Source organism: Sinocyclocheilus grahami, unplaced genomic scaffold (assembly GCF_001515645.1).
Source record: "Sinocyclocheilus grahami isolate Dianchi unplaced genomic scaffold, SAMN03320097.WGS_v1.1 scaffold1388.1, whole genome shotgun sequence".
Taxonomy (NCBI): Eukaryota; Metazoa; Chordata; class Actinopteri; order Cypriniformes; family Cyprinidae; genus Sinocyclocheilus; species Sinocyclocheilus grahami.
In genome coordinates this window covers 4,697-13,010 of record NW_015506567.1, presented here as the reverse complement: position 1 = coordinate 13,010, position 8,314 = coordinate 4,697, and positions in this window count along the sequence as shown.

Here is an 8,314-nt window from a genome sequence, read left to right as displayed (position 1 = left end):
GATTGATAGAGAGACAGAGAGGGGGATAGATAGACATACAGACAGGGGGATTGATAGATAGACAGACAGGGGGATAGATAGACAGACAGACAGACAGGGGGATAGATAGACAGACAGACAGTGGGATTGATAGACAGACAGACAGTGGGATTGATAGATAGACAGACAGTGGGATTGATAGATAGACAGACAGGGGGATAGATGGATAGATAGACAGACAGGCAGGGGGATAGATAGATAGACAGAAAGACGGGGATATATAGACAGACAGGCAGGGGGATAGATAGATAGACAGACAGGGGGATTGATAGATAGACAGACAGGGGGATTGATAGATAGACAGACATGGGGATAGACAGACAGACAGGGGGATAGATAGATAGATAGATAGATAGACAGACAGATAGACAGACAGAAAGACAGACAGGGGGATTGATAGATAGACAGACAGGGGGATAGATAGATAGACAGACAGACAGACAGGGGGATAGATATATAGACAGACATACAGGGGGATAGATAGATAGACAGACAGACAGATGGGGATAGATAGATAGACAGACAGACAGGGGGATAGATAGATAGACAGATAGACAGGGGGATAGATAGATAGATAGATAGATAGATAGATAGATAGATAGATAGATAGACAGACAGGGGGATAGATAGATAGATAGACAGACAGACGGGGATAGATAGATAGATAGACAGACAGGGGGATTGATGTTCGTTCAAAAACGCTGATTCATTCAAAGAGAGATGTAATGAAACACGCTGTTGAAATCATGTTAATTTTGAGTGCCGGCTGACCTGCATTGATGCCAAGACAGAAATGTCGATTTCCATGGACATGACAACCTATATTCACAAATATATATGACTCAGCCTGAAGGACATATGTAGGTAATCGCACACTCTGTCGATCTCTCTTTCATTCACTGTCTGTCTAGGCTTGATAAGTGCAAATCTATGGAGCATCTGTACAAAACAACATGGTACACATGGTACACTTGCTATCATTACTAACTTATTTAATATTTAGTACACATTCACAAAGTGTAAAACGAGAAGGGCTTAACCTTACGAAAAAAATGCAAATATTGCGGTTGCTGCGGTTTTTGCACTTCACTGCGGTTGGCTCGTCAATATTGCAGATATCGCATCAGCCCTACTTTTTAAAATCTACAAGTTGGAATGTTTGAGTTAGAATAGTTTGCAAGTGCATGATTATAAACAGCTATGAAGCTGTAAAAGCGGAATAGTAAGAGATGATTTTACTAATTCACCACGATGACGTTTTATGTTTCCGACAACCTCTGTAGGTTGTCAATTTAGCAAATTGTTTGCAAGTAAAACACATAAAACACACACACACACACACAAAGTAAAAAAGTGGGGTATAGCTGATATATTTTATTTCACAGAATAAAACGTGAAAACATGTTGAGCTTGTGTTAACCACAAACCTTATTTTAGGCAATTGGTTGGTTGGTAAGGTTTTATTTTTTTATTTATTTTTTTTACAGTGTAATGCTCTAGCAACAACCCAGAACACCCTAGAAGTTTCATAGTAACACCCTGAATTCTACTCAGAACATTAGTTACAGCATAGTAACAACCTTACTACTCTACCTAGAAATTACAGTATATTGCATCTTACTAGCAAGTATGATTATTTTGTGAGATGTAGCTTTATATCATATAACTGGAGATAAGAACTTTGAGAAAACTGAGGAAAAATCAGTGAAGAAGAAGTGAGAAACACTGGGGTGCAGATCAGGTTTTAATCATCTCATTATAATCGCAGGAAGCTATCTCTGGCTTTTCACATTTTTATCTGAAGATCCATGCTGTGCTTGGCTTGCCAAGGTGCTGACCCTGTGCCAGCTAATACTCACCAGCTCTCTTTCCTTACCATGGCACACATCTTTATAGCAGTAGCCAAATACAAAGATTATCTCAGTGCTAAAAATGAACTAAGATAAGAGCTGTAACACAGGGCTGTGTGACAAACATTACAAATATTAAGGTCACAAAGAGACATATGTCTACTGCTAAAAGCCATGTTTCAGCCATCTCTTAGCTTTTCACTTTAACAACCCTGACTCCCTGATAAAAGTTTTCCTTTTCAAAAACTGGCAAGTATGTTTCCAGAATGTACATACACAAACAAACAGCTTCATTGCTAGGTTTAGAATAACGACATAAACCTCATAAGACAAGCTCAGGCAAATGGACTGGACGTTTGTTTAGCGACCACTAGAGGGTTGTAAACAAACATTTTTGGCACACTTCACTGAGGCCGGGCAGATCTGGACCGTTATCTGGTTGTAGGCAGGCCATAGAGAGAGAGACAGACAGAGTCTGCCCAGGTACCCTGGGACAGTGCTGACAGGAGAGGATGGGAGGAGAAAATACAACCCTGATTCCAGACAAGGAGGTGCTTCTTTCATTGACTTTGGGATGAAAACATGTCCACTGAAGTCAGGTATATGAAATAGATGACTATCTAGAGTAGTGTTTAGGTTTAGCAAAAAAAGCCTTTAGATCAAGTTGATTCAGATTTTTTTGGTCTTGCAATGTGTTTTTGACGTGATAATGTGCAAGAAAGAATCCTACCTTGTCTTTCTTCTGTTTTTCGTCTTGATATATAAGCCATCTCTCGCCATTATTGCTGTAGGCCAGCTTGTAGGAGCCAACGAACTGAACATGTCCAAAGTCTTTAGCCCCCTGGGTAATAACGCCTGTGATTTTTGTTGGCCGAAGCATGTCAACCTGAAAAACACAGAGAAAGAGAGAGAATGAGAAAGCTCTTCTATAAGCAAGAGATTTTAGTGATTACTTGACTCCCCAAATAGCCTGAATCTTCCACTCTTATCTTCGGCAATAACTTCTAAAGATACCGTAAATTAGTTTGGAGGGTATAATCAATTATTCAAAGCAAAGTGGGCAATAAGAAGTAGCCTTTTATTTCAGCTCAGCAGAACTGTGATTGCTAGCCACAGCAATATGTGATAATTGCATTTGGTTAATATTTTATGCGCTTGTATTTACTGAGATTTTTTTTTTATTGCAAAGCTGCAGAACACCCCCTTCCCCCTTCCCTTTTTATTTAGTTGTGTTATATGTAATCTTGTTTAAAACTGTAACGTTTATTATTATTTATTAGCTCTAAAAAGGGGAATATTTATGACGAATCATAAATGGTTATGATTCATAATAAATATTTAGATTATATCTTCGAATTAACTGTAGCAGAATCAATATTACAATTATTTGATCTGTCCGTCCACCGAGCAGACAATATAATCATTTATCAATTCAAGGAATATTTATTTTCTGGCCACCGAAGAACCATTTGGCAATTTACAACCCCTATACAAGTAACATCTCTGACCAGAACTGTAATTTATATGCAAATGTCAAAAGGCTAAAAGGGTCTTTTAAGCCATAAACAGTCCAACACTCCAGCATGATCCTACGCAGACGCTACAAAACCTACATATGTACTTTTAACTGTTTATTTGCAAGGCCAAATGCCATTTTCGGCTGACGGTATAACAATACCTCCAAACTAAACTTTTTAGAGACTTGTATGCCTTATTTTGACACAGGGCTGCAGCAGTCTCAATAAAGTTTGACGTTTAAAGTGGAAATTAAGCAGTCAGTCAAGTTTACATTATTTAGTAAAGTGATTTCCACTTTGATTAAAAAATATATAACAAACATGACTAATGTAACCATTTTAAAGAAACAAGGTTGTTTTGTTATAGCTTTTAAAGCAAGGGCGCCGCCATCTTGCAGTACCTCCGCGTGTGACGTCACGGGGTTGCTTCACGCCGATGGCCAGTGAAGTAATAGAAGCATTTCTTTACATTTTGAACACACGCTTGTTTTGAAATGGAGGAAGATTACATTGAAAGCACTGTTAAGTCCATAATAAGTGCAATTGCCTATGCATTTGAGCCGATACGGCGATGGGACCGAGCAGTATTAGGGGTTGAAGCTATATATTGAAGCTATGAAACTATACTCGTTTACGTAGATACTCCTCAAGACTGTCATTCCGACGTGCTTTGTGTGCATTTGCTGATGAAGGCGCGACAGAAAGCTCAATTTGGTAGCCTACTCACGTGCTGTCCAAGCCGAGCTGTGGCTTTGTGTGTGTGTGCAGCGCCGCCGGCAATTAACAGAAATGATCTATCACAACGCCTGAGTACTGCATTTAAATCTCTTTCAGAAAAGGTCTATCACAGCGTGTAAGTACCGCACTGAAATCTATTCCGTGCTGTCTCACGATTGAATGGCTTAAACACTTTAATATTTAAACTGACAAGGCTTAAAACACGTGAAAATGATAAACTTTATTGAGGAAGCAGCACTGGTCCAATTGTTCAGATAACATTAGGTGATTAGTTAAACACTACTTCCTGATAACAGCAAGGAAGCTAATTGTATTCGCAGGTGAACATAAAATATGATACATACAACTGGTGAACCAGTCAATGTAATGCATATGTCTTAATGGTCTGACATAACAATAAAATGCGACATGAATGATGAAGCGTTGTCTTGTTACATCACCTTGCGCCTGGCATTATGAAAACAATATTTGGGATACCACGATCAAAACTTGGCATATTGACAGTTTGATGTTGAATATTCATCCAAATTATGGTGAAAACCAAATTATTTGTGTGTTAAAATAACATTCGTGTCTTCAAAATGTAAAGAAATGCTTCTATTACTTCACTGGCCATTGGAGCGAACCAACCCCGTGACGTCACACGCGGTGGTACTGCAAGATGGCGGCGCCCTTGCTCTAAAAGCTATATTAAAACATCCTTTTTTCTTTAAAATGGTTACATTAATCATGTTTGTTATATATTTTTTAATCAAAGTGGAAATCACTTTACTAAATAATGTTAACTTAACTGACTGCTTCACTTCATTTTAAAGTCATTATTATTTCTATTGCGTTTGAATTACACCACAAAACAGAAGAAGACGACAGCTCATTTGTACAGGGAGATATGTCTACTGCTAAAAGCCATGTTTCAGCCTTCTCTTAGCTTTTCATTTTAACAACCCTGACTCCCTGATACAAGTTTTTTATGCAGTATAACAATACCTCCAAACTAAACTTGTTAGAGACTTGTATGCCTTATTTTGACACAGGGCTGCAGCAGTCTCAATAAAGTTTGACGTTTAAAGTCATTATTATTTCTATTGCGTTTGAATTACACCACAAAACAGAAGAAGACGACAGCTCATTTGTACAGGGAGATATTCAGAATAGAAACAAAATCTCTCATATAGACCCAATGCACCAAACAGTCAAAAGTCATGGAGTTGTGGTTCAGTGAAGTCCACTGTCAGTTGTCAGTAGTGTTGCAATGTATGAAGGTCAGCTAACACAGAAATCATTTATAAAGCAAGCAGATTTCTGTTGGTCAATGTGATGAATATGTGTGTGAACTTGAACCATTGTGAAACCTGGATGGGGAAATCTTTAGTCCTGACACAAAATCGTATGGATTGTCATTGAAATTAAAATTTGCAGAACAATGGTAAATGTGACTGGACTTTACGTGTTTTTTTTTTTTTAAACATGCATTTTGTTCTAAAGCATGTTTACAAGGATTAGTGCCTTATAAACCAATACAACCAAGTCAAAGGTGACACTGAAAAAGAAAAGTTCCATAAAATGACAGATCAAAAACACTGGAAAGAACCATGACACAAGCTCCCTCCGAGCTCAAGAGTCTGTGTACTGCTGCAAAGACTGTGAAAGAGCGTATTTTCTCAGTGGAAGTAATGCTCCTTTCAACAGTGCAAAAATAAAGTATGGTGTATGATTCATATTTGTTGAATGTATATAATGTTTACACTGGCAGTCTCTGTATACTGTATAGGTTGTGGTTATTGTATCTACTATTCTATAACGTTGCCTTACTGTTGCATGGCTCATGCTAAGCTTCTCAACCAAGGTCACTTGAGAAACAGTTTCTTTTATTACTCTATAACACAAACAACAATAAACCTTCACTTGACTTTTCTTTAAATACACTCAATCAACACACATATCTATGGAGATAAGGCCTGCTTTTAAGTATAGATGCATACCTTCTTCCCCTAATGCTGTAAAAGAGAGATAATTTAATCTTGACTCATAAAAATGTTATGTACGTTTGCATATAACAACATATGTGACATTTCCAAGATACTTGCAGTGATAACAAGAAGGAGAGTGAGAGGTCTGGAATGAATGGAAGTACTTGACACACCTGTATGTCCTTGATTTCACACAGAAGCTTGAACCCAAAGCTAATCTCACTCAGACCAATGAATCAAGCCAGACCGTCTGACCAAAGGAAGACCTTGACGTTGAGGCAGTAATTGCAGTTACGTATAACCTGAGGAAACATTTTATCTTCAATGTCAGTGAATTAATTCAGGTACGTTAGCTTGTGAACTGTTAAAAAAAAAAATACTGGAATTACCAACAATGAATCGCACTCTCTGATTGTGCTGTTTATTTGCACATGCTGTCTGCATTGTTTTAATGCACAATTCACTAAAGAAATTATGCAAATCAGGTAATGCTGTAAATTTGCCCAAATCACCTAAATCTGCTTTTTAAAATGCCAAAAGTATGCTTGTCTACACCATGCAAGATATATGACTGACTATAATGCTCTTCTCTATCATTTAGTGAGTCAATTCCACCATTTCTGTGATTGGTGAACAGCCCAATATTAATTGCACCAGCCAAATAGCACTGACTTTTGTGAGCAAGGCTCAATCTATAAGCCCAGTTAACATAGAAAGGTGAGTTTGTGCTGAAAAAAATTTCAATAACTAAAACAACAAAGAGTGTGTGGTTAAACAGCACAAGGTTATTGAATAAATGTGTTTTTGTGCTAAAATACTGCTCTCAAAAGTGGTGTAAATGTTTACTGCATTCACCCCAATGTGTTTAACATTCACACAGACAGTGGGTTTGAAGTAGTTCAGGCAAGACTGGCTAAAGATTTGCTTCTGAAAAAGTGTAACACAAATTTGGCTGTTATTTATTTACAGTATTTTTCATCGGACAGATATAGATTTAGGAAGCACCTTCTACATTCCTGATGCATTTTATTGTCCATTCACTCTATTACAACACCCACAAGCAAACATATTCATAATCAACGTACAGTATTCTGACACATATAGCTTTGCATAGCCCAGCCAGTTTACATTGAAATACAGCTTTTTGTGAAATGCTGACACATTAAAGAAATCAAATTAGACAGACTTCATGTGGTCACACCATTGCGATATTAGGGACCCTGTGGCTGAACTTAATTAGTTCTATACTGAAAACGCCTTTAATTTACAATTCCATGAATTCTCTGACGCACTTTCATGCCTACTGAAAAGGTACACATGGGGGTAAAGACATGAGGTATGTCTGCTCCACAAGAACATACAGTATAACATCCAATCAAACAGACAGCAGTCCCTGTACTGTGTACAAAACACCTGAGATGTGCTCAGGCCATAATTGTAAGTAGAAACACCAGACATATGATTATACCTTGTATTTTATTTTGTTCCATCCTCGTCATTTTCAGTCTTGAATTAAAGCAGGTAACACACAATGGCACCCTGTTGTATTTGTTTGGATGTTCTTATTATTCTTAAAAAAATTTTCCCTTCTCTAAAATCTCTCCCACTAATTATGCACAACATTTTCTGACACTAATTGTCACTATAATAAGCACACTTACATTTGTAATAATAACCCCAGAGATATTTGGACTACAATCAAATTGTCTTAAATGACAAATGAATGAATGAATGAATGAATCTGTTTTTGGCAGGGGTTGGCCCATACTGACTTGATCTGATTCTTATAAGCTCAATTTAAAATACCTTTACAAAACCTGGTACAGAAGGACACCAAGACACCAATCTGATGAAGGATGCCATCTTTTTCTGATGCTAGGGGGTGCTATAACTAAAGAAGAAAAATCTAAACTGGAAAATATTTTCCATTTGCCACCAAAACAACTGTACTGCAGCACACACAGGATCTGATTTGTCAAATTTTTGTACAATTTTCCAAACTGACTGGATCCTGATGATTGCTTCTTGTGGCTTTTTGGCTCTGAAATGTACAGTCAGTTCCAGCATTTCTCCCTGTGGTCCCCTTCATAGGAATCAAATAGAGGCTTTTAAAGAAGTTGCTGAACAAGGTACATCAGAAGGGTTTTGGGAAACTTGCGGTCGGGCACACATATAACTCTGTCATATATCAAAGCCTTCA